This window comes from Gorilla gorilla, chromosome 12 (genome assembly GCF_029281585.2).
Source record: "Gorilla gorilla gorilla isolate KB3781 chromosome 12, NHGRI_mGorGor1-v2.1_pri, whole genome shotgun sequence".
Taxonomy (NCBI): Eukaryota; Metazoa; Chordata; class Mammalia; order Primates; family Hominidae; genus Gorilla; species Gorilla gorilla.
In genome coordinates this window covers 91,835,402-91,861,192 of record NC_073236.2, presented here as the reverse complement: position 1 = coordinate 91,861,192, position 25,791 = coordinate 91,835,402, and the positions used below count along the sequence as shown (strand labels likewise).

Below are 25,791 nucleotides of genomic sequence, written 5' to 3'. Positions count from 1 at the left end.
CCACTACAAATAATATGGCAATGAATACCCATGTGCATATCCCTTTATGAAACTCTTACAAATACTCTGAGATGTCTAAAAATGAAATTACTGGATCATAGGACATGCACATACTTACTACTAGTTGAGCTCCAGAATGGCTGCAAAGTCTACGCTCACTAACACTTGGCATTATGCTCCGCAGGGGTTTTAGAAAGTCCACAAATGCTTTGATACTCCTCTTCCTTGAGTATTGATACTCCTCCCCTTAAGTATTGGTTGAGCTTAGTGACTTCTAATGAACAGGAAGTGGTGACAGTATGCAATTTGGGAGAGTAGGTGATAAAAGACACAGTAGCTACCTGCTTGCTCTCTTCGATTACTTGCTCTGGACAAAGCCACGTGCCCTATCCCCAGAAGACGCTTTATGAATCCACTCAAGCAGCCCTGTGGATAGTACCAGGCAACAGAAAATTGAGACCTTCTGCAAACAATTAGCAAGACACTGAAGCCTCTTGCCAACAGCTACATGAATGAGACATCCTGAAAGCACATACTCCAGCCCCAGTCAAGACTTCAAATGACTATAGCCCTGGCTGACAGTTTGAGTGCAACCTAATGAGACTTTGATAAAGATGTTAAATTTGGGGGTAATCTGTCATGAAAGATAACTAAATGCATTCATTCAGTTTTCTGGTTTTTCTTCCCCTCAAACTAATAGGTATAAAATGAGATCTCATTTTAATTTACATTTTTTCTGACAACTAATTATTTGAACACGCCTTCATAGGTTTATTAGCTTTGAGGTTCATTCCATAAACCGCCTATTTAGAACTTTTGTGTATTTTTATATTAGGGTGGCTATCTTTTTCCTTTTGATTTCCAGGAGTTCCTTGAATCCTGTAGATGTTAAATCCCTTGTTAGATTTCACATTTTGAAAACATCTTTTCCCATTCTATCATGATGTCCCTTCAATGCACAGAACTCTTTAATTCTGACATAAATTCATTCCACTTTTTGACATGAGCAATGTGCTTTTAAAGTTCTGTAAACAGTCTTTTCCCACTACTGGGGATAATCTGTCAACATTTCTATACGTTCCACATGTCATATATATTTTGATGTTTTTAATTTACAAGAGCTCATTTTTGTCTTTGATGATCCTTATTTATAACCTCCAGTTCTGACTTCACAAATAACAGTAGCTTCTTTTATCCCTCTGAATCTTAGTTTCTTTCACGTTTTCTTTTTCCGGCACCATTTCTGCTGCTTCCAAGTTACTTCCATCTTTCTGCTCTGGCTTCTATCTTTCCTGTTATAAGTTTACCTCAATTGTCTGGTAATCTCCAGCTATCCATAAATGTATTAGAGTTAAGGCATAAAATGCTGTTTAGAAATTCTGTGTGAGGTTTTAACTGGTAGGATTTAGTGTAGAGTTGCAGTTCTTAAAAAGTGTAGTCTGGGAATTCCTGGTAGTCATCAAGGGATGGCTTTCGGAAAGTATTAAAGTCAAAACTATTTTCATTATTGTATTATTTGTGTGTGTGAGACAGTTTTGCTCTTGTTGCACAGGCTGCACTGCAATGGTGTAGTCTTGGCTCACTGCAACCTCTGCCTCCCAGGTTCAAGCAATTCTCTGCCTCAGCCTCCCCAGCAGCTGGGACTACAGGAGTGCACCACCATGCCTGCCTAATTTTTGTATTTTTAGGAGAGACGGGGTTTCACCATGTTGGCCAGAGTGGTCTAAAACTCCTGACCTCAGGTAATCCGCCTGCCTCGGCATCCCAAAGTGGTGGGATTACAGGCATGAGCCACCGTGCCTGGCCTTATTTTCATTATTAATAGACATTAAGACATTATATTTTTTTGCACACTTTCTTACAAGTACACAGTAGAGTCTTCCAGAGGCCACATACATGACATGGGATATCACTACAGCCCAAATGCAGAAGCAGATATTAAAATGTAGTCAATTCCTGTTAAATTGGCCATTAGATTCACAAATATGTAAAACTATTCCACTCTAAATTTTTGTTTTGGAAAATAGTTATTTTCCACAAAAATTATGTCATGTAACATATTTAATAGATTACTGTTGCTTTTAAAGGGACATTTAACATTTTTATTTCTTTAATACAGTAAATATTGATAGCTATAACCCACATTAAAAAAAAATCTACTGGGGCACAGGGCTCCACAAGCAGTTAAAAGGGTCTTGTTTAAAAAAGTTTGAGAACTGCTATTGTAGAGTAATAAAGTAGGAACACACAAAGTTTCAGTGTCACTACTGGTAAGTCTATGGATTTATTTTTAGACAGGTTTTCCCAGTAAGTACTCTTCTAGCCTCTTCTTGAAAGGTGTAAATCTAGACGCTAGTACTCAAGGAGGCAGAGGTTTAAAGCACTGGGATGCTCAACTTTTCATATGCAGACTTTCCATTTAACCAACATTTTAGGTTTGAAGGCCCTTCCCTTATCTTATCTGTATCTGGTATTTCTCTCCCACAATAAGCCTCAGCTTTCCGCCTTGATGGTAAAGAGGCAAATACCTGGTTGCACAGGACACAGAAAGGAAGCTAAGAAGTCTAACTGCTCTTTTTAAAGTCTTACAACCAGTGCTCCTGGGTTTTATCCTTGCCCTACACATAGCCCTCAAAGGCACCTGTGTCTCTAATTCCTTAGTCTTTTGAGGTTCTTTGGCATGATTTGGATTATTTCCTGTAGCTTCCATACCTGCCCAGTGCTCCTGGGTTTTATCCTTGCCCTACACATTGCCCTCAAAGGCACTTGTATCTCTTATTCCTTAGTCTTTTGGGGTTCTTTCGCATGATTTGGCTTACTTCTTGTAGCTTCCATACCTGCCGGCTGTTTCAACTTTATTGGGTACACTAAGTTGCTACCCATTCACTCACTTTCCAGTTTCCAAATTGATTTATTTTGTCCCTCTTACCCTTTTCTCTGTTCTTGTGGGTTTATGCCTTTTAAATATTATGTTACTGTAACATGATTTCAATTAAAAACAAAGATATGTATGTGTTCAACTTACCACATTTTCATCCCTTTACATTTAATCTGTGTTCCTCTGCTTTGAGTCTAACTATTGTAAGGGCAGCTGGCTTGTTTTTAAAACATGTAACTTTAAAGCTGGGCCCGGTGGCTCGTGCCTGTAATCCCAGCCCTTTGGGAGGCCGAGGTGGGTGGATCACGAGGTCAAGCGTTTGAGACCAGCCTGGCCAACATAGTGAAACCCCGTCTCTACTAAAAAGACAAAAAATTAGCCGGCTATGGTGGCGGGCACCTGTAATTCCAGCTACTTGGGAGGCTGAGGCAGGAGAATCGCTTGAACCTGCGAGGCGGAGCTTGCAGTGAGCAGAGATTGCGCCACTGCACTCCAGTCCGGACGATAGTGCGAGACTCTGTCTCAAAAATAAATAAATAAATAAATAATAAATAAAATATATAACTTTAAAATATACGTTAATCCACTGTAATTATATTTCTATTTTGTTGTGTTACATTTATCCTGATTTTCCTTTACTTCCTATTCCCCCTTTTCCTCTCATGCTTTAAGCCTCAACATACCATTTACTACCTGGGTCCAAAGGATGCCTTAAAAATTTTTTGGCCGGGCGCGGTGGCTCACGCCTGTAATCCCAGCACTTTGGGAGGCCGAGGTGGGCGGATCACGAGGTCAGGAGATCGAGACCACGGTGAAACCCCATCTCTACTAAAAATACAAAAAATTAGCCGGGCGCAGTGGCGGGCGCCTGTAGTCCCAGCTACTCGGGAGGCTGAGGCAGGAGAATGGCGTGAACCCAGGAGGCGGAGCTTGCAGTGAGCCGAGATTGCACCACTGCACTCCAGCCTGGGCGACAGAGCGAGACTCCGTCTCAAAAAAAAAAAAAAAAAAAAAAAAAAATTTTTTTTAGGTTATTTTACAAATAATTTACAGAGACAGTGCAAGACAACTTTTAAAATAAATTTTAATAGGAACTTAAATACAGCAAACACCTCTTTGTACTAAGTAAGTTTAACACACAAACACCATACAAAATTAAAAAAAAAAAAATTTTGAGACAGAGTCTTGCTCTGTTGCCCAGGATGCACTGCAGTGGTGCAATCTCAGCTCACTGCAACCTCCAACTCCTGGGTTCAAACAATTCTCGTGCCTCAGCCTCCTGAGTAGCTGCGACTACAGGCATGTACCACCATGCTCAGCTAATTTTTGTATTTTTAGTAGAGATGGGATTTCACCATGTTGGCCAGCCTGGTCTCTAACTCCTGACCTCAAGCGATCCACCCGCCTCAGCCTCCCAAAGTGCTAGGATTATAGGCATGTGCCACCGTGCCTGGCCACATACAAAATTTAAAAAACATTGTCTCAGGACTTTTTTTTTTTTTTTTTTTTAAAGCAAAAAGGGATGGTTCAGGTTCATGTTGTGAAATATTCCTGTTGAATGACTAACTGGATAAAAATACCATATTTTCTTTCTGTCAAAACGTCTTGTGCATTCAATTCTTAAGTCTGAGAAAATTCATACAGGATATGATCATCTCAAGAATCAAAGTCTGAGACTTCATTTATATGCTCAATTTCACTAACATTATTGGCGTATAGAACAGCAATATCTAAATATAACTTTCCGCAACGATGACAATGTTCCGTATCTGTGCAGTCCAACATGGCAGCCAGCCACCGTGAAGTAAGAGTAATTGTAAGTTGTATTCTTCTTCTACATAAACCCTTAAAAGTGTGATGAGGAATGGAATTTTAAATTTTATTAATTTTAATTATTTTAAATATACATAGTCACATGTGGCAAGTGGTTACCATGTTGGACAACTTAGGTCTAGAGTGCTATTTCTCTTCGCGTTTATCTTCTAATTCGTATGTCTCCTAAATTTTTTTATACGTTTTTGAAGTAGGATGTAGTATTTGAGCAATGCAGTGAGAAAACTGAAAAATGAGTATTTATTACATCTTCCATCTTCCTTCTAGGAGATTCTATCATTCTTTTTTTGTCTTTTTTTTAGCACAGTATAAATAATTGATAAGTAATGATAAAATTCCTAGAGTAGTAAAATATTTCAATATATAGGAAAAGCCAAGATTATTAAGATCTCATAATGGATGTTAGGTTTATAAAAAAGGGTCTAATGGACTCATATGGTAACTGTAAGATAGAATAATTTTTTAAAATAAATTTTCTCTTTGTTCTTTGGTAGATCTCTAAGAATACAAGTCATAACATCTACCCTTCTAAATAGTTGGCACTGCTCAAAAATGAAAATCAAAAATGAAAATTATTCCAACTGACCCTGATGGCATACCAAGGGTTTAGCTTTCTTCATTCTCTTATTTTCATTCCTTTAGTTCTGCTGGTCTGGAAGACATCTATTTTATTTCTATTCCTTTTGTGGTTACTCAGGTTAAAAAAGAAAAGCAGCAGCAGCAAACATATATAGAGTAGTACTAATCAGTGGCTTTATATGTATTTCACTTAATCCTCCCCACAACAACTATGAGAAGGTATTATTGTCATCCCCATTTATACATAAGGAAATCTAGGCGTAAGAAGTTAAAATAACTCCTTAATGTCACACAGTTAGTAAGAAATAAGATAGACTTTCATTCAGGTAGTCTGGCTGCAGAGCCACAAAATAGCTATTTAGTTTTGGTAAAATACCCTGAAGTTGGTCAGTGTCTCTTTTTGTGCTACTTTTTGGAAACAAAGCAAGAATAGTAGCATTCCTGACTCAACTCTATTTTCCAACTTTCTTGTTATTGTCTAGAGTTTTGATTCTACTTTAAAAAATTATATATTTGCAATCAACTCAACTTGATTTATCAACATATTTTGCCAATTCTTTGTTTGCCACTGTATTCTTTTTTGCAATTCCTCCTTCTCCTTGGTTTACTATTCTTGCTGAAGTATAATCTTTGGTTCTCGCATCAAGCTTCTGTAAGTGAGGAGCTCTCCATTTTGTGTATTTCCTCACTTTGGGCCTCATTCTTGCTGACAGATAATAGTTTAAATGAGTATAGAATCAAGGTCAACAGTTATATTCCTTATACATTCTGAGGAAAGAAGATCCTATTATCTTCTGGAAGACACTGTTCTGGTAAATACGTTGTTAATTTAACTAATATTTTAGTGTAGGGACTGTGGCATTTTTCATTTTGAAAAGCTTTTATGTTTTATGATCTGCAATTTCACTTTTGAGCATCTAGAAGATTTTAAAAATTTATCCTGGTAAGCAACTGTTCAGCAGTGTGCTATTTCAATATGAAAACTCAGTTCAATATGAAACCTTAAATTCTGGAAACCTTTTAATCATTATCTCACTGAATACTGTTTCTCTACTACTCTGTCTAATCTCTCCTAAAATTTCTTTTGAATATTGAACTTAGGTTTGAATCTCTCAATCTATATTCAATTTTTTTTCCCACTTCTCTCTTACTACATTCTGGGTGAATTCCTTAATACTATTTTCCAAATCACTGTTTCATTGACCATGTTCAGTCCAGTACACATCTAATGACATCTTACTTAATACAGGGTTTTTTTTTTTTTTTTTGAGAGGGTCTTGCTCTGTTGCCCTGGCTGTAGTGCAATCATGGCTCACTGCAGCCTCAACCTCCTGGGCTTAAGCGATCCTCCCACCTCAGCCTCCTCAGTAGCATGGGACCACAGGTGTGTAGCACCACACCCAGCTAATTTTTCTATTTTTTGTAGAGATGAGGTTTTGCTATGTTGCCCACACTGGTAATTTTGGTTCTTTTATGGCAATTATTCCTTCCTTTACCTCCCTGAGGATCTTAAACATACACTTTAAAACTGTTCTATTATTTACACCTATAGACTAAGGATTCACTTGAATATCAATTATTCCCACTCCTGCAAAAAAGAAAACATACTATAAATACTGTTTCATGATTCCCATTTTTTCCCACTAAGCAACAAAACTTAGGAGATATTTCTGTATCAGTACACAGAAAACATTCTCTTTTCTCTCTGATGAAGGTGTTGACTTGGTTATTTTAGGTTTAGTTTTTCTTCTATATTTTCGAATTTTTGTTTGGCAGGTTCATTATAACTCTAAGTTGCATGGTGTTGTGTGTATCTTTGTGTGCTTACCTCACCCTAACGATTTTTCATTTTCTCCATCTCTCACTCAAACCTCCCACCCCAGAATAAGGTTTTTCGTTTCGTTTTGTTTTGTTTTTGAGATGGAGTCTCGCTTTGTCGCCCAGGCTGGAATGCAGTGGTGCGAACTTGGCTCACTGCAACCTCCGACTCCCAGGTTCAAGCGATTCTCCTGCTTCAGCCTCCCAACTAGCTGGGATTACAGGCGCGTGCCAACATGCCCAGCTAATTTTTGTATTTTTAGTAGAGATGGGGTTTCACCATGTTGATCAGGCTGGTCTCAAACTCCTGACCTCATCATCCGCCTGCCTCGGCCTCCCAAAGTGCTGGGATTACAGGCGTGAGCCACCGCGCCCAGCCCAGAATGAGGTCTTATAATTGCTGCATATGTCTCCTCCTGAAGATCCAGTCCCTAAGTCATGGGCAGGTAGGCCCAGCTTTTACCCAGGAGGCTGTCACTGCTTCCTTCCAGCACTCTGGACCTGCAATTTATATAAGCCATATCCCTAAGCAACAATCATACATTCTTTTTCAGTTTTTTCCTGATTCAGCCCTTTAGTTTCTGGGGTAATAAAAACAGGCTGTTCATCTCCCTGCTCCAATCTGTCTACCAATATACAGTAGAGTTTTGGTCTCTATTCTGCAGACGACCTCTCAGAGGCATCTTCCTGCCTGCAAAACAGATTTTGATAGATTCATGTATTTAGTCTCTATTTAACACCTTGCCTTTTGTTCTTTTTTTTTTCTTTTTTTAAGACAGAGTCTCACTCTGTCACCCAGGCTGGAGTGCAGTAGCACGATCTCAGCTCACTGCAACCTCCACCTCTGGGTTCAAGCAATTCTCCCGCCTCAGCCTCCCGAGTAGCTGGGATTACAGGCGCCTGCCACTATGCCCGGCTAATTTTTGTATTTTCAGTAGAGATGGGGTTTCACCATGTTGGCCAGGTTGGTCTTGAACTCCTGACCTCGAACTGCTCAATCTGCCCACCTCGGCCTCCCAAAGTGCTGGGATTACAGGTGTGAGCTACTGCGTCCAGCATTTTTTTTTTTTTTTTAAAGGAATGAAAGGTCTCAGCCAGGTGCGGTGGCTCATGCCTGTAATCCCAGCATTTTGGGAGACAGAGACAGGCAGATCACCTGAGGTCAGGAGTTCGAGACCAGCCTGGCCAACAACATGGTGAAACCCCATTCCTACTAAAAATACAGAAATTACCCTGGCGTGGTGGGATGCCTGTAATCCCGGCTACTAGAGAGGCTGAGGCAGGAGAATCACTTGAACTGGGGAGGCGGACATTGTAGTGAGCTGAGATCACGCCACTGCACTCCAAGCGAAACTCTGTCTCAAAACAAAACAAAACAAAACAAAACAAAAAAGCCTCCCTCCCAATCTTTCTACGTATTCAGTTCCTCTCCCCTTTCTCCAGGTAACGCATGTTAAGATTTCCTTGTCCATCCTTTCCAAGTTTGTGAATGTAAAAAAACATATGAATATAAATTATGCAGCCCCAGAATTTTACCTTTTTCTTACAGCTGCATGGTATTCCATTATATGGTTTTTCCATAATTTCTTTGACTAATCCCCTACTGATGGACATCTGGATTGTTTCTCACCTTCTGCTATTACAGAATAATCTGATACATGTATCATGTGGTGTGAAGTATAAGATAAATTTCAGAAAACTCAACCTGCTGGGTAAATACATTTTTACTCTGGCAGATACTGACCAATTGCCTTCCACAGGGATTATCTCAATTTGTATTCTCAATAGCAGTGTATGAGCAGCTTTTCCCCCAAAGCTTCACAACCAACGGAGTATGTTGCCCAACTTTTGTTTTTGCCTAATAAGGGAACTATAATCATTGTAGTTTTAATTTCTCTTACTGTGAATGAGGTACCGGCCTCATTAGCTTAAAAGCCACTTATATTTAATTTTCTGTGAATTATCGATTCATATCTTTGCTCGGTTTTTATGGGGTTGCAAGATCTTTTTCTTATCAAGTTTCCAAGTACTTACTGCATGTATATCAGGAAGGCTACCCTTTGTCTATGATTAAAATTACCAATAAGTTTTGCTAATTCCTAACTGTAAATAAGTTTTGGCTGCAAATAAGTTTTACCAGTTTTGCTGAAACTCTATATCCACTGAACAATTCCCTTTTTCCCCTTCCCCTAGCTACCACCATTCTACTTTGTTTCTAAGGGCTTGACTACTTTAGATATCTCATATAAGTGGGGTCACGCAGTATTTGCCTTTTTGTGACTGGCTTTCACTTAGTGTAATTCCTCAAGGTTCATCTATGGTTGTATCAGACAACAAAATTTCCTTTTTAAAGTCTGAATAATATTTCATTGTATGTATATACATTTTCTTTATCCACTCAGAGAAGGTTTTTTTTTTTGGAGACGGGGTCTCACTCTGTCACCCAGGTTGGAGTGTAGTGGTGCAATCTCGGTTTACTGCAGCCTCCACCTTCCAGGCTTGAGAGATTCTCCCACCACAGCCTCCCGAGTTGCTGGGACCACAGGCACATGCCACCATGTCCAGCTAATTTTTTTGTATTTTTGGTAGAGTCAGGGTTTTGTCATGCTGCCAGGCTGGTCTCAAACTCCTTGGCTCAGGCAATCCACCCAACTTGGCCTCCCAGAGTGCCCTGAGAGTGTTTTAATGTAATAGAATTTATCATTTATTTCATGACTTCTGGATTGAGTCAGTATAAAAGGTCTTCCCCATACTAAAATTATAAGAAGACTTCTACTTTTAGTATTTTCATGGCTTTATTTTATTCATTGATCCGTTTGGTATTTATGTGAAAAACATCCAATTTCATTTTTTCAGTTTTCCTGGCTCCTTTCTTGTTTACTTTTCCTTATGAACTTTGGAATCAGAATGTCCAGTGTTTTAATTTATAAAATTAAAAAACATTGTGTTGTTTCATTTGTTGAAGCTTGTTTGGCGTCTTTCACATAAACATTTCCTGCTATGAATGTATGTCCATTTCTCCTTGTATTTTTGGTTATTTCTGCTTCACCAAGGTTGTTATGTTATCTGACATACTGCTATTCACAACTATTAAATTTTCATTGTGTCCTTTAAGAAATAAGTGCCACTCTTTACTGTTTTTTAGTATGAACTCCACCTGGTATGTTAAAATCATGACACTCCTAAATTATTTTCATTTGCATTTGTATCTTATACCTTTTCTCTATCTTTTAAAATACCAGTCTTTCACAATCACTGCCTTAGGTGTGTACCTTGTATAAACCAGAGAGTGGGTTTTGCCTTGAATCTAAGCTAAAAATATTTTCCTTCTAAAGGTGAGTTAAGCATATTAATATCTTTTGTTAAGAAAGGCATGTTTGGGCCGGGCATGGTGACTCACACCTGTAATCCCAGCACTTTGGGAGGCTGAGGTGGGCGGATCACAAAGTCAGGAGTTCAAGTCAAGCCTGGCCAACATGGTGAAACCCGTCTCTACTAAAAATACAAAAATTAGCCGGGCTTAGTGGCTGGTGCCTGCAGTCCCAGTTACTTGGGAGGCTGACGCAGTAGAATCACTTGAACCCGGGAGTCAGAGGTTGCAGTGAGCCAAGATTGCGCCACTGCACTCCAGCCTGGGTGACACAACGAGACTCTGTCTCAAAAAAAGAAAGAAACAAAGAAAGGTATGTTTGGTCTTAGGGCTGTCTTGTTATGTATGTGGTTATATATGAATTTTTTTTCACTAAATGATGTTTTATTTTTAACTGGTTTGTAGTTCTTTCAATATCTAGGAAGGTTTATAGGTTTGTTCTAATGGTTACCTTTATAATTTCTATCTCTTTAGACAATACCTATTAGTTCCTTAACATTAGTAATGTTAAAATTAGCACGCCTCCTCTTCCACTACCCGATTTAATCAATAGTATTGAAACTAATAGCATTATCTTTAGTGTTTTAGTTTTATTTTAATGTTTCTTTTAAAATGCTGAATATGTTTATATTTCTATTATTTGATCTGTGATGTTTAAACATCTTTTTCAATACCAGTTATTACCATAGGGCAATTCCTTCTCTCAAATTTTATTAGTTTGATCATTTGTATATCATCAGGGTATACAATATTAACATTATATTCTGTTGTTATGATCTCCACATTTTAGTCTTTTTTTTTGAGACAGAGTCTCGCTCTATCACCCAGGCTGGAGTGCAGTGGCATGCATAATCTCTCACTGCAACCATCTACCTCCCAGGTTCAAGCGATTCTCGTGCCTCAGCCTCCCAAGTAGCTGGGACTACAGGTGTGCACCACCATGCCCAGCTAATTTTTATATTTTTGGTAGAGACAGGGTTTCACCATGTTGGCCAGGCTGGTCTTGAACTCCTGGCCTCAAGTAATCTGCCTATTTTGGCCTCCCAAAGTGCTGGGATTACAGATGTGAGTCACCAAGCCCAGCCCACATTTTAGTCTTTATGTCTATATAATAAATTCACTGCTTACACACCAATCATTTCCCCATGTCTATCAGCTGAAGTTTATACTCTAGTATTTTCCTCAAGAAGGGCTCACATAAACAATATTCTCTGAGTACTATTTGTTCCTTAACAACAATGTGACTGGATATAAAATCTTTAGCTCACACTTTACTTTCTTATCTTATAAATGTTGTTCGACTGGGGTTGAATGTTGTGGAGAATTCTAAGGCCAGTCAGATTTCAATGTCTTATAAACAACTGGGAGTGGGGTAGTTAGGAAGGTTTCTGGCTACTGAAAGGAATCTTTAAGATCTTTCTGGTCAGTTTTCCCTGCCACAGATGCCCTTTCAATATGTAACTTTCATCTCAGCTAGTTGTTCTTCAATTGTGTTTTTAACCACTTGTTCTATTGTCATGTTTTGGTTTTCTTCTATAGGGGTTTCAATTCTAAGTTTGTTGGATCTACTGTATTTTCTAAAACTTAAAAAAATAAAATCTTTATTTCCATTTTTTAAAATCCCTGTGTCTCTTATTATGTTTTCCTTGGCGCTAGTCTGCTTCTTGTGCTCCTTCTTATTTCATCTGTATTTCTGTACTATTTTTTGAGACAGGGTCTCCCCTCTGTTGCCCAGGATCAAGTGCAGTGGGGCAATTTTGGCTTACTGCAACCTCTGCCTGCTTGGCTCAAGCCATCTTCCCACCTCAGACTCCCAAGTAGCTGGGACTACAGACGTAAGCCACTACACCCGGCTAATTTTGTACTTTTTTTAGAGACAGGTTTTGCCACGTTGTCTAGGCTGGTCTCAAACTCCTGAGCTCAAGTGATCTCCCTGTCTCAGCCTCCCAAAGGGCTGGGATTACAGGCGTGAGTCCCCATGCCCAGCCATTTGCTTTCTTCTACTTCTTTCCCAAATTCCCTCAACTCACATTTTATGTCCTCCTGTTGCCCTGCCATCTCTTTTCTGAGTTCTTACCATTCCTGCTTTGTAATCTTCTTTTGTAGAACTATTTACAAGCTTTACTCAAGTCTAAAAAATAGATGGTGAAATGCTGGGTCACAATTTTCATCTGTTCTGTAGCAACACTACACTAATGACTGTTCTTTGTGTTTGGGAAGTTTTGCTGCCATATCAGCTTCTTTTTTATTTTGCGTAACAGAATAAACTGAATTTTCCTGAAGCAGCTATTTACATAGATTCCTGGGAGTGGGAAGGGAAGGAAATAACAGGCTTCACAGTCCAAAGACTCTCTACTCCTTTGACGCTACAAATAATAAAGGGAGTGTGTGCTCTTCTGCTGCCCTGCAACCAGTGCCCTGTGCATTGCCTTCTCCTGTATCCCCTAATCTAACTCATCTCTTTCTTTCACTCAACCTCAGAGCCGCCAACAAAATGCAGATTTTTGTAAAAACCCTTATGGGGAAGACCATCACCCTCCAGACTGAACCCTTGGATACAACAGAAAATGTAAAGGCCAAGATCCAGGATAAGGAAGAAATTCGTCTGGATCGGCAAACACTGATGTTTGATGGCAAGCAACTGGAAGATGAACGTACTTTATCTAACTACAACATTCAAAAGGAGTCTACTTTTCATCTTCTGTTGAGACTTTGCGGTGATATCAAGGAAGAAGTCTTATACAACTCCCAAGAAGAATAAGCACGAGAGAAAGAAGGTTAAGTTGGCTGTCCTTAAATACCATAAGGTGTATGAGAAAGGTAAAATTAGTCGCCTTAGTCGGGAGTGCCCTTCAGATGAATGTGGTGCTGGAGTGTTTACAGCAAGGCCACTTTGACAGATATTATTGTGGCAAATGTCTGGCTTATTGCTTCAACAAACCAGAAGACAAGTAATTGTGTATGAATTAATAAATTTTTTGGCTGGGCACGGGAGCTCACGCCTGTAATCCCAGCACTTTGGGAGGCTGAGGTGGGTGGATCACCTGAGGTCAGGAGTTCAAGACCAGCCTGGCCAACATGGTGAAACCCCATCTCTACTAAAAATTAAAAAGTTAGCCGGGCTTGTGATGCACACCTATAATCCCAGCTACTTGGGAGGCTGAGGCAGCAGAATCACTTGAACCCGGGAGGCAGAGGTTTCAGTGAGCCGAGATTGTGCCACTGCACTCCAGCCTGGGTGACAGAGCAAGACTCCATCTCAAAAAATAAATAAAAATTTTTTAAAAATACAGAGAAAAGCTGGTTCCTGTACATGTGGCTCTGTGTGCACATGTGTACAGCTCTACTTTCTCTTTTCTGAATATAATCAGGTACTTCGCCACCAACTCCCGTCATTACAAACAAGAGATTTACCTTTTGAACTTCAACATGAACCCCTTACTGTCAGTAAGTATATTTAAACTAATAGCTTCGGTCCCTTTCAGATGTTTTTGATAGCCCTCAAATAACATAATCTGGAGTTTACATATGTCTTTTCAGTTCACTGAAAACAGAGATTGATGCATTTTTCCTCTTTATGATTTCTAGAGAAGATGCAGATTTATGCATCTACATTCATTCTGAAAGTATGATTATTAATTGTGTGTATGTTTATCATTGCTGTCTTTGAAGAGACAGAGAATCTCAATGCTGAAACTCACAGCACCATCCTGATGGCTGTTCCTTACAGTGTAACTTCAGGTATTTTTGAAGTATTTTTTAAAAGCTTTCACATGGGAGATGATTATTGATGCATTATAATTTAGTAATTAAAACTTCATTCTGGCTGTTTAATCAGAAAAACACGGATTCTAATCCTAAGGTTGCCAATTACTAACTCTTGTGAATTAAATTCAGTAAACAGAAGTTTACTGTAAAACAGGTTCTTATTATGCATAATATATTAATTATACATCATTTCTATTGTGCATCATAAGTCCATATACTGATATCAGACATCTATTAACGAGGAAATACATTCTGGTAAGAATATAGAAACTTCATTACCAAACAGTATTATAAAGAAAGCATTCAGGACAGTGAATAAGATGAGCTTACTATATAAAACATTATCAAATAAATATTAACTGGTAATTCTTCATTAAGCATAAATGGGCCTAACAACAACTGTAAATGACAGCAAACACCTGAGGCTGAGATATGGGAAAGCTATCAAGAAGACATAAGACACATAAAAGGAAGTGATCGAATACTGAAGTCAAGCAACCACTGAGTTCACAATTTTACTACAGTGTCAAAAAAAAAAAAAGAAAACTGCAGTAGTACGGCATATGGCTCACTCAAAAACAATGTGTAAGCCAGGTGCGGTGGCTCACGCCTGTAATCCCAGCACTTTGGGAGGCCGAGGTGAGTAAATCACTGAGGTCAGGAGTTCAAGACCAGTCTGGCCAACATGGCAAACCCTGTCTCTACCAAGCGCGTGGTGGTGTATGCCTGTAATCCCAGCTACTCAGGAGGCTGAGGCACGAGAAACACTTGAACCCAGGAGGTGGAGGCTGCAGTGAGCCGAGCTCACACCACTGCACTCCAGCCTGGGCAACAGAGGGAGACTCAGTCTCAAAAAAAGAAAAAAAAAAAGAACAATGTGTACATGAGTTTGTCTAAGGAAGAATTTTGTAAAAGAGAAACAGCCAAAGCATACAAGACTTGGAAAAGATTGTTCCACAGGTGGTAGAGTAAAGCCTTGAAGACAAGAGAGTGCCTAGTTCCTTTTCCCCCCACCAAAAAAATGCCAACATAAAGTGAACCGAGAGACGAAAGGAGTATGACAACAAAGTAAAATTCTGTCCTGATAAATCTTCTATGGCCTTTGGCCCATTCTCTCTCACTAAGAATATCCTGTTTCCCCTCCTTTCCTCTATCTGTGGCATACTCATTCCTCAAGGTATAGTTTAAGCACCCCCGCTATCTCTGAACAGTCCTTCCAAATCATTTCAGCCCTAACACTAGTTGCCTCTTTACTCTCAAGTATCTCATGTATTCATTCATTCAATACTTAACCTCATGCATTAATGATGGGATTATAAATTATGCAACCTTCTTTTTGAAAACAAATTTGGCAACATTTACCAAACTTTAAAACGCAAATATCCCTCCAAATCATCAAGATGTGTAATTAAACATGGGCATTTTAAAATATATTAATTATAATTCAATAAAGCTTAAAAACAGAAAAACCCTTTGACCCAATAACCCACTTTTAAAAAGTGAACCTTTCGCCAGGCACGGTGCCTCACGCTGTAATCCCAGCACTTTGGGAGGCCGAGGTGGGCAGATCACAAGGTCAGGAGTTCAAGACCAGCCTGACCAACATGGTGAAACTCCTGTCTCTACTAAAAATGCGAAAATTAGCAGGGCATGGTGGCGTGTGCCTGTAATCCCAGCTACTCAGGAGGCTGAGGCAGGAGAATCGCTTGAACCTGGGAGGTGGAGGTTGCAGTGAGCTGAAATCGCGCCACTGCACTCCAGCATGGGAGACAGAGCGAGACTCTGTCTCAAAAAAAAAAAAAAGGTGAATCTTTCTACTAAAATTGTGATATAAACATGTAAAGATATTTGTATAGGGTTGTTTGCTGCAGTTCTTTAACAGCATACAAGAATTTAAATGTTAACATAAATATTTAATACACTGTGGTACATTCATGTAAAAGACTACTCTGCAACTGTAAAAAAGAATGAGGTAATCCTCTATTTATACTGATACAGAAAAATGCCCAGGATATCTTTAAGCAAAAAATGAAACTTAGGTTACAAAATAATACATACAGTATGGTTTGTTTTTAATGAAAAAAAGCGTTTATATACACATGCATTTAAAAAATTGAAAAAGCCTGTGCAACACAGTGAGACCCGTCTCTACCAAAAAAAAATTAAAAATTAACTGAGCATAGTGGCACATGCCTGTGGTTCCAGCTAATCGAGAGGCAGAGGTTGAGGCTACAGTAAGCTGTGATCAAGCCATTACACTCTAGTCTGGGTAAAAGAGCGACAAGGCCAGACACCGTGGCTCATGCCTGTAATCCCAGCACTTTTGGAGACTGAGGTGGGCAGATCATCTGAGACTGGGAGTTCAAGACCTGCCTGACCAACATGGAGAAACCCCATCTCTACTAAAAATACAAACTTAGATGGGCATGGTGGTGCACACCTGTAATCCCAGCTACTTGGGAGGCTGAGGCAAGAGAATCACTTCAGCCCAGGAGGTGGAGGTTGCGGTCAGCTGAGATTGCGCCATCGCACTCCAGCCTGGGCAACAAGAGCGAAACTCCGTTTCAAAAAAAAAAAGGTGGGGGGGAGGGGGGAGACAAGACCCTATCTCGAATTTTTTTTTTTTTTTCTTTTCAAAAGAACCAACACAAAAGAACAGTTAAGAGCTACCTCTGGGGAATGAAAGAACAGGGAAAACAAAATAACTGACTTTCCCCCTTAAATTCTATGTCCCGTGCCAGTGGCTTATACCTGTAATCCCAGCACTTTGTGAGGCTGAGGTGGGAGGATCGCTTAAGGTGAAGAGTTCAAGACCAACCTAGGAGACGAAACAAGACCCTGTCTCTACAAAACACTTTGTGGGGCCAGGCATGGTGGCTCATGCTTGTAATACCAGTACTTTGTGAGGCTGAGGTGGGCGAACTGCTGGAGCCCAGGAGTTCAAGGCCAGTCTGGGCAACATGGTGAAATCTCGTCTTTACAAAAAATACAAAAATTAGCCGGGCATGGTGGCACATGCCTGTAGTCCCAGCTACTTGGGGGACTAAGGCAGGAGGATCACTTGAGCCTGGGAGGCAGAGGCTGCAATGAGCCGAGATTGTGCTATTGCATTCCAGCCTGAATGACTGAGACTCTGTCTCAAAAAAACCCATTAGCGGGCTTGGAGGGACACACCTGTAGTCCTAGCTACTGGCGCAGAGGTGAGGCAGAATGATCTCTTGAGCCTAGCAGTTCGAGGCTGCAGAGAGCAGTGACTGTGCCACTGTGTTCCTGCTGGGTGACAGAGTGAGACCTTGTCTGAAAAAAAAAATCCCTAAAAAATGAAAGATATATATATGTATGTATTCTTTAATTCACTTAAGGATTTCTAGGGTGCCAGGCACTCATGATCTACACCGCTCACTTGGCACTTACACATTTCTTCTGAGAGAGTATTCCATGCTCCCATCTACCCCTTGTAACCATGAACAGATCAATAGGTCCAACAACTCACTAAAATGAAAAATGACTAGAATGATGATACAATTTTGGAACCAGAACAGGTAACATTATCATTACTGACTGGGAATCTGGAGACTTGGGCTCTAAATCCAAACATCACTCTGAACAAACCTCAAGAATTGGGACAGTGGTTCCTTCTATTTCAAACATTCTATAATACCATTCCTGACTAATTTACCATCTCCAAGATAATTTTAAAGTATCTAAAGTAAGCTGACACCCAAAAAGAAAGGATATAATCTTCTTTAGTGGCCCATTTTAGAATTTACCAGATGTTCTTTATGTCAGTCTAATAATTTAAATTCATTTTCTTTAGCTATCTTTTGAGTATATAATAGGAAAAAAATAGCTGAGCAACCTTTTTCTTTTAAAAATTACTTTCAACCACTCTGAAAGGTTAACTTACTTTTAGGCTTGTTCTTCTTTGGAATAACACTTAAAATTTCCTGTTAGACAGTTTTTCAGCCATTGCAATGTTTTACAAATCTTATTGCTATGATACAGTATCATGTGTTTATACACACCCAAGCACCCAAACCACACACACTTCAGAACCTCAACTGTAGCCCCTATCTGCTATATTTGGTTCTAGCTAGACAGTTCAAAGAGTCTGCTCATTTTTTTTCTTTCCACACAGATTAAAACACATCTGCTTTTTTAAAAACAGGTTATTCAAAGTAATTTGATTTGTTCTTGGTCGAGTACTTAATCTCACCCAGTTTTTAATCATCTATGAACATATTTAATATGCTCAATAATGTAAATTAAGTAATTATATGAACACACCTTGGACCAGAGAAGATGAAGGAAAACAGAAACAATCATTCACTAAGTGTCTATGTGCAAATGACTAGCAGTACTTTTTTATAAGTTAGCAGTACTTTTTTATAAGTTACAGTTTCCATAACATAACTTTCAAAAATCTCCCCCAACTGACATAACACCAATATGACTGCTTCATGAAAAAACAAAAGCTTTGTTTAAATCCGGTTATGTTGCTTTTCTTCCTTCTTCAGCTACTAAAAGTCACTGTTTCAGAGAAATACATTAAATAAATCTGTGATCGGCTCTTCATAGAACCATGTAGACTATTCCCTAGAATCTATACTTACTGATTTTTCCTTAACCACATCAGTAGCTTCCACTTAAAAAACAAAAAGCAACAAAATTTAGTTGATCTCTTTAATGAAGGTTTTTTAGTGTGCTTTCTCAGGAAAACACTTGTTTTCTCTTGGTTTAGGTTTATAAGAAGCCTGTAAGATGGTCCGACAACTAATCAAGTGAGTGTGAGATGAGTCAATTAAAAATCTAAGAACTAAATTTATGTTTCAAAGTCCTACATTTTTAAAAAAATGGTTCCTACTTATTCCCAAATTCTTCTTAGAAATCCTCTTAGAAAGTGAGAGGGGCTTTTTTTTTTAACCAATAATGATGAAATTATTTCCCTTAGCAATCTGTTTCAACACCTAATAAATTGACAGTGACTAATTTCTTCACAGGTAAACTCAAGTTTTACAAAAAGAAAATATTCCCCACATAAAATTATTAAACAGACATGAGTCCATACCACTAGGGTACCTTCAGAAAAAATAGCCACCTGTTGTGATCAACATTAAATTCCTCTTTTCTAATTATCCAGTTTATTTGCATACTAAATTTTTCATCTTCCATCATTCAACAGGCTTGTGAGCAAAATATTTGTACGTATTTACTACCATAATCAAATTATCTGACGCAAAAAGAATTTTATGCTACAGTCGCAAACTTATCCTGGAAAGACACAATCACTGGTTCAGAGTCCCAAATATCAACTTCCTGGGCTCAAGCAATCCTCCTGCCTCTGCCTCCCAACATGCTGGGATTACAGGCATGAGCCATTGCCAAAACTATTACTTTTTACTTTATTCTCATACATGAATACTACCTTCTTAACAAATGTTTAAGTGTACAATACAGTACTGTTGACTATAGGTACAATACTGTATGGCGGAACTTATTCATCCTGCTTAACTGAAACTTCATGCCTGCTGACTAGTAACTCCACATTTCCCCCTCCCCTCCCTTTCACCCCTGACAACCACGATTCCACTCTTTGATTCTATAAATTTGACTATTTCAGATAACTTCATTTAAGTGAAATCATGCAGTATTTGTCTGCGATTGGCTTATTTCATTTAGCATAATGTCCTCAAACTACATCAATGTTGCACATTGCAGAATTCCTTAAGACTGAATAACATTCCATTGCATGTATACACCACATTTTCTTTATTTCTTCATCTGTCAATGGACATGTTGTGGGCTGTTTCCACGTCTTGGCTATTGTGAATCGTGCTATTATAAACATGGGAGTGCTAGTATTTCTTCAAGTTCCTGATTTCATTTCTTTTGAATAAATACTTGGAAGAAGAACTGCTAGATCATATGATAGTTCTATTTTTAATTTTTTGAGGACCTCCACACTGTTTTCCATAATAGTTACACCATTTTGCATTTCTACCAACAGTGTATAAGGGGTTCAATTTCTACGTATCTTCACCAACACTTGTCTTCTGTGTTTTTATTAACAGTCATCCTAGTAGGGATGAAAAGATATCTCACTGTGGTTTTTATTTGCATTTCCCTGATGATTAATGATGTTGAGTCTTTTTCCATATACCTGCTTGCCATCTGTATGTCTTCTTTGGAGAATGTCTATTGAAGTCTTTAGCTCATTTTTAAATAGGTTATTAGTTTTTCTGCCACTAAGTTGTAGAAGTTCCTTAAATATTTTGGAGATTAACTCCTTATCAGATATATGGTTTGCAAATATTTTCTCCCATTTCATAGGATGTCCTTTCACTTTGTTGACTGTTTCCTTTGCTGTGTAGAAGCTTTGTAGTTTGATGTCTCACTTGTCTATTTTTACTTTTGTTGCCTGTCCTTTAGGTGTTATATCCATGAAATCACTGCCAAAGACAATGTCACGAAGCCTCCCTCCCTGTAGATTCCATATACAGTATTTGAAAAGCAAAGATATGTAAAAGAATAACAAAAATCAACTCGCCACCACCATCTCAAGATATTAGTTAACATTTCACCAAAAATTTTTAGATATTCCACCCAAAAGGGTATATTTTCTGTTTCACTGCATGTGTTATTAACACATGTCATTGATTGGTATGTAACACTTTCCTAGCCCCCTAAAACCAGGGACTTGACTTTACATACTGTGATCAACCTCCCTACATCCGGATCTTCCAGCTCAGTTTTTCAACTCTAGATATTTCAGCTACAAGGTTCTCACATGATGCAGAAATAGAGTACAGGTTTCCTCTGACATGCTGCAATGCAGAATCAGAAAGATTCATAAAGGCATCCTGGGAGTTACAACTACTGCTTGCTATGTGGGATTAAACATGCTTATGAGGAAACAAAATATTGTTTTATCTCTGCAATTGAGGTGCTTAGATTCTAGCAACATATAATTTAATTTAAACCTGTCCTCCTACCTTCAATTTCTAGATACATGGCCAAAACAATGAATGTAACAGCCAAAACAATGAATATAATGAAAAAAGCTAATACCACAAAAACAAGATTAATAACCCCAACTCTGCAGTTAATTTTCCTATCTAGGCGTTTTTTTTTTTAAGTCATTTACATCAAAATGCTATAACATAATCGCTAGGCTGCAACAACTTTTGAAGTGTGGTCCAAAGGTAATTCAATAAATAATTACCAGCCTGGTTCGGGTGGTGAAACCCTGTCTCTACTAAAAATACAAAAAAATGAGCCAGGCATGGTGGCACGTGCCTGTAATCCCAGCTACTCCGGAGGCTGAGGCACGAGAACTGCTTGAACCCAGGAGTAGAGGTTGCAGTGAGTCAACATTGCACCACTGCAACACAGTGATACTCCGTCTCAAAATACATAAATAAATAAATAAATAAATAAATGGCAGAACATATACCAGACCGTGGGGGTCAAAACAAGCCTTCATCTTATTAACATTTCACAGAAAACTCTTTTAACATACTCTGCTGGTCTTGCAAACAGTCTAAGGCTAAGGCTACATGAAACTTCAGTGTTTTATAAATATATATAAATCACATCTCTATGTGCATATATATATATATACACATACTGGAGATATAAGGATAGACAGATCTGTGTATCTCTATCCTTAGAAATATGTATGTATCTTATTCAGGCAGAAAAACATGGAGTGGCTCAGGAGATAAATTATTAATCTATTCAATACAAAAGTTGATTTCTACTTGTTAGAAGAAAAATTAAAAACCAGAAGACAATGAAAATAAAACCAACAAGCTTACTTGCAATTCAGACTAATTTCAAATTTTATTTAAACTCAGTTTCTTAACTTTAAGTTCCACAAGGGCAAGAACTACGTTTGCATGGTGATAACCTAACAAATTCAAACCTTGCTGATTTATACTGGCAACCCAAATGATAAAGAATTTTAGAGCATCTCAGAAGTCATCTTATTCAAAAATCCTCTAATTTAAAGATAAGATTAAGAAACCACTCTGGAAAAAGGGAAGACATAAATGTCACCCTGAAGCAGCTCAGGCTCCTTATCCCCAAATTTAGGGATAATGTTCAGTAAATGGCAACATTTACCGAATGTGGCTATGTGCTGAAAAAAGAAAATGGAAAGCAAGGGCAGTCTCCTCCACACTGCTTTTTGTGGATAAGAGAGATCAACTGGTAGCATTAACATTGGACTGGTTAAGTGCTGAAAGAGCAAATGTGAAATAATGAAATGTTCCTCCTTTGCTATCTAAGGCTACCATATCATCAATTTCAAACAAGTAGTTCCTGATGAACAGAGCCCTGTCATTCTCAGAGGATACCTGTATCATGAGGAATACAAGTTTATATGCCACTAGCACTTTAGTACAAGCTTTCACTTGAACAACTTATCAAGGATGCTGGGCAGAGGCACTTTTTCAGCTTCCTCCTATACACCAGGAACGGAAAGGTCCAGTCAAGGACCAGAAAAACATCTCTAAAAGCAAAATATGCCCCCATTTTTCTGTGAAAGTTTCACAATTTTAAAATAAGCTTATTGTAAGACAATAAAGGGTAGTCAAGAATACGCAGAAAACTAGAAATGAAATAACTGTCCAAATAATAGCAAAATATTTTCATAAGAGTTAAACAGATAAACTTTAAAGGAGTAAGAAACAGGTTCCAAACTTAAGTGGAGAAACAAAATTACTTATCACCACTTCAGCAGCAAAAGGAAGCAAGTTTTTGGAATGAAGGCCCAGAATCACATATTAAAGTCCACAGTATTTTTTTAAATTCTTAAATACAAAAAAGATGTCTTCCACTCCTCAAAGCAACCCAACCTACAATCTTTGAGGGGAAATCAAAGTGATATTAAGTTAGTGAATAAACTTTCTGACTAGTGGGAAAAAAGTTCCTTAGATATTTAGACAGTATACTTGCAAAAACTTAAAATTAAAAGAACTATTAAATGTTTATGTGTCCAAAGTTTAAATCAATCAAATCTGTGGATAAAAAATTTTAGCACAAAAACAACGTTTACGATAACCCAACATATTTTAATACCAACTGTGGCCTATCTGCAAAAAAATGAAAATGGAAAAGAACACGGCAGTCTCCTCCTCTGTTTTTTGTGGAAAAGGTTAACACTGTAAGCCTCAAGACTGAACTGTTAAAGGATACCAAGAGACTCAAGAAAAACACCAATATTTAAAATAAAATAATTTCCAATTATTTTAGTAACATAATTATGAGATGCCATATTCACACACCTTAAAGCTGTTTTAGTTTCCATTTCTTGCAAAGTAAATGGAAATTTTGTCTTTGAGAAAATATCAGCAATGATATATGCTGAGGTATAAAACTCACACGGAATGTGGCAAATGTGTAAGAATGCTCACATATGCAAAGAAAAAAATGCAGAAAAAAAGGAATGCTCACAGTAGCACTACTCCTGACATCCAAACACAAAAACAATCCTATGTCCATCAACTGTAGAATGGATAAACTGTAGTATATTCATACAATGTAATACTAAACAGCAACAAGAATGAACAATGAAAAAACTAATGCTACAAGCAGCAATATGGATGAAGCTCACAACAAATATTAAGGGAGAATTCTGTCAGACACATAGGAGTACATACTGGGGGGTTACATTTACATAAAGTTAAGGAACAGGTACAAGTAATCCAAGCAATCAGAAAGATGGGGTTGGGAACAGTGACTAGGAAGGCCCTTCAAGGGGGACACTTCTGGGATACCAGTAGTGCTTTATTCCTTGCTGTAGGTATTTTTGGTTACATAGATGTGTTTACTTCATGAAAAGTAATCAAGCTGTACACGGATGATTTGTGCACTTACATATTTCAATTACAAGATTAACAGAAATTATTTCCACAATTTAAATAACTATATAGTTTTTGTTGTTGTTGTTTTTTGAGACAGAATTTCACTCTTTCACCCAGGCTGGAGTGCAGTGGCACGATCTGGGCTCACTGCAACCTCCGCCTTCTGGTTTCAGGCGATTCTCCTGCCTCAGCCTCCCGAGTAGCTGGGATTACAAGCAACTGCCACATTACCCAGCTAGCCAATTTCTGTATTTTTAGTAGAGACAGGGTTTCACCATGTTGGCCAGGCTGGTCTCGAACTCCTGACCTCATGATCCACTCGCCTCAGCCTCCCAAAGTGCTGGGATTGCAGGCATGAGCCACCATGCCCGGCCATAACTATATAGTTTTAAATGTATATAGACCATTTATATTTTAAAAACTATAGACTGTTTCTAATTCAAACAACTATTGCTAATGCAAATGATTCATACATACTCTACTTCTCTCCCTCACAATCCTCAACCCAAAATTAGTCTTTTGAGTATTTTCTAAAAAGTGAAACTTTAAGAGAAAAATTTAAAAGTCAGAAAAAGATCAGGAAAAGAAATAAACATGTAATGTTAAGTGATTCTTGCAGGAATCCTCTACTCTCCCTTTCCCGCAATACTTTATTTGCCTCTGAAGAATCACTCCTACCCGAAAGGTCTTTCTCCAAATTGTTTCTTTTCTTTTCTTTTCTTTTTTGAGACAAGGTCTTAAAACTCTGTCACCCAGGCTGGAGTGCAGTGGCTCGATCACAGTTCACTCTAGCCTTGACCTCCCTGGCTCAGATGATCCTCTCACCTCAACCTCCTGAGTAGCTGGGACTACAGGCATGGGCCACCACCTCCCAGCTAACTTTGTATTTTCTGTAGAGACGGGGTTTCGCCATGTTGCCCAGGCTGGTCTCAAACTCCTGGGCTCAAGCGATCCACCCCACCCAGCCTCCCAAAAAGTGCTAGGATTACAGGCGTGAGCCACTATGCCCCGCCCAATTGTTTAATTTCGCTTCCCTCTTTTACTTGGCCTAAAATACCAAAATTTGACAAGTTATCATAATCAGTCTCTTAAAAATGCAAATGTCTTTCAGAGAATTAACGAAGACATCAGTCATTCATACATAAGTGTGAAGTAGTTTAGCGGCTACTTTTATGTATTGCTGACCTTATACGAAAAAAAGTGAGCGAGTCTGTAATTTCCTTTACCATAAGAACACTTTGCTAAAAATACTAGCTTTCAAAATATAGTGCCTTACTCCAACTTGTATTTCTTTCAACAAATCTTCTTTGATCTTTCTTCTTTACTATGATAGAAGTCTGGAAAGACTCCTACTATTCATTTGTTAAATTTTATTCACTTCTAATTCCCTTTAAAGCTTGTTTTTTTCTTTTTTCAAAAAGTTATGACCAATTATGTGGGAAGAAACAATAACTAGTGACATACATACCAACGTTGTCCATCTCAATATATAACAAGGGAATAAAAAAGTTATATGCTCTCCTCTTCCCCATCCCCTTTCCTCCTAAGTGTTAGAATCTCATAAAGCCACATGTTCTTATATACAGTATGTTAATATACTATGAATGGAAGATAGAAAAATCAATGCTTGGATATAAAAAAGAATTATTGTATCTAAACCCAAGTAGAGCTGGCAAATC

The 25,791-nt window shown here is 38.4% G+C and overlaps 1 protein-coding gene and 1 pseudogene across 4 annotated transcripts in view; one reads left to right on the top strand and one right to left on the bottom strand.

The window, feature by feature from the left end:
• FBXO11 (F-box protein 11) overlaps nucleotides 1-25,791 on the bottom strand; it is a 98,616-nt gene that overhangs the window by 63,998 nt on the left and 8,827 nt on the right. The gene's annotated exons all lie outside the window — the stretch shown is intronic.
• On the top strand, nucleotides 12,973-13,433 carry LOC101148373 (ubiquitin-ribosomal protein eS31 fusion protein-like; annotated as a pseudogene).